The sequence below is a fragment of the Oncorhynchus keta genome, unplaced genomic scaffold, assembly GCF_023373465.1.
Source record: "Oncorhynchus keta strain PuntledgeMale-10-30-2019 unplaced genomic scaffold, Oket_V2 Un_contig_478_pilon_pilon, whole genome shotgun sequence".
Classification (NCBI taxonomy): domain Eukaryota; kingdom Metazoa; phylum Chordata; class Actinopteri; order Salmoniformes; family Salmonidae; genus Oncorhynchus; species Oncorhynchus keta.
Window position 1 is genome coordinate 1 of NW_026287962.1, and position 1,431 is coordinate 1,431.

Here is a 1,431-nt window from a genome sequence, read left to right on the forward strand (position 1 = left end):
ATGGGAGTGTCCACTGTAAGTTGACTAGCAACAACAGCTGGGACCTAAAAGGGACCCACCATGAGCTGGGATCTAAAAGACACCCACCATGAGCTGGGACCTAAAAAGGGACCCACCATGAGCTGGGACCTAAAAGACACTCACCATGAGCTGGGACCCACCAAGAGCTGGAACCTAAAAGACACTCACCATGAGCTGGGACCTAAAAGGGACCCACCATGAGCTGGGACCTAAAAGACACTCACCAAGAGCTGGGATCTAAAAGACACCCACCATGAGCTGGGACCTAAAAGGGACCCACCATGAGCTGGGACCTAAAGGGACCCACCAAGAGCTGGGACCTAAAAGACACTCACCAAGAGCTGGGACCTAAAAGACACTCACCATGAGCTGGGACCTAAAAGGGACCCACCATGAGCTGGGACCCACCATGAGCTGGGACCTAAAGACACTCACCATGAGCTGGGAGCTAAAAGACACTCACCATGAGCTGGGAGCTAAAAGGGACCCACCAAGAGCTGGGACCTAAAAACACCCACCATGAGCTGGGACCTAAAAGGGACTCACCATGAGATGGGACCTAAAAGGGACCCACCATGAGCTGGGACCTAAAAGACACTCACCATGAGCTGGGAGCTAAAAGACACTCACCATGAGCTGGGAGCTAAAAGGGACCCACCATGAGCTGGGACCTAAAAGGGACCCACCATGAGCTGGGACCCACCATGAGCTGGGACCTAAAAGACACTCACCATGAGCTGGGAGCTAAAAGACACTCACCATGAGCTGGGAGCTAAAAGGGACCCACCAAGAGTTGGGACCTAAAAGACACCCACCATGAGCTGGGACCTAAAAGGGACTCACCATGAGATGGGACCTAAAAGGGACCCACCAAGAGCTTGGACCTAAAGGGACCCACCATGAGCTGGGACCTAAAAGGGACCCACCATGAGCTGGGACCTAAAAGGGACCCACCATGAGCTGGGACTTAAAAGGGACCCACCATGAGCTGGGACTTAAAAGGGACCCACCATGAGCTGGGACCTAAAAGGGACCCACCATGAGCTGGGAGCTAAAGGGACCCAACATGAGCTGGGAGCTAAAAGGGACCCAACATGAGCTGGGAGCTAAAAGGGACCCACCATGAGCTGGGACCTAAAAGGGACCCACCATGAGCTGGGACCTAAAGGGACCCACCATGAGCTGGGACCTAAAAGGGACCCACCATGAGCTGGGACCTAAAAGGGACCCACCATGAGATGGGACCTAAAGGGACCCACCATGAGCTGGGACCTAAAGGGACCCACCATGAGCTGGGACCTAAAGGGACCCACCATGAGCTGGGACCTAAAAGGACCCACCATGAGCTGGGACCTAAAGGGACCCACCATGAGCTGGGACCTAAAGGGACCCACTATGAGCTGGGACCTA

The 1,431-nt window shown here is 54.6% G+C and overlaps 1 long non-coding RNA gene across 3 annotated transcripts; it reads right to left on the reverse strand.

The window, feature by feature from the left end:
• Nucleotides 1-6: 6 nt before the first annotated feature.
• Nucleotides 7-1,254, reverse strand: LOC127924950 (uncharacterized). 3 transcript variants are annotated; one of them, XR_008119399.1, is made up of 4 exons: nucleotides 933-1,043; nucleotides 609-793; nucleotides 370-442; nucleotides 7-174 (listed from the first exon to the last, which is right to left on the reverse strand). It is a non-coding gene; the product is annotated as an uncharacterized LOC127924950 (long non-coding RNA). The 3 variants fall into 3 exon arrangements; XR_008119400.1 differs by lacking the exons at nucleotides 370-442; nucleotides 933-1,043 and adding an exon at nucleotides 1,211-1,254 and having other exon boundaries at nucleotides 7-230; nucleotides 592-793; XR_008119398.1 differs by lacking the exon at nucleotides 370-442 and having other exon boundaries at nucleotides 7-230; nucleotides 592-793.
• Between the last annotated feature and the right edge of the window lie 177 nt (nucleotides 1,255-1,431).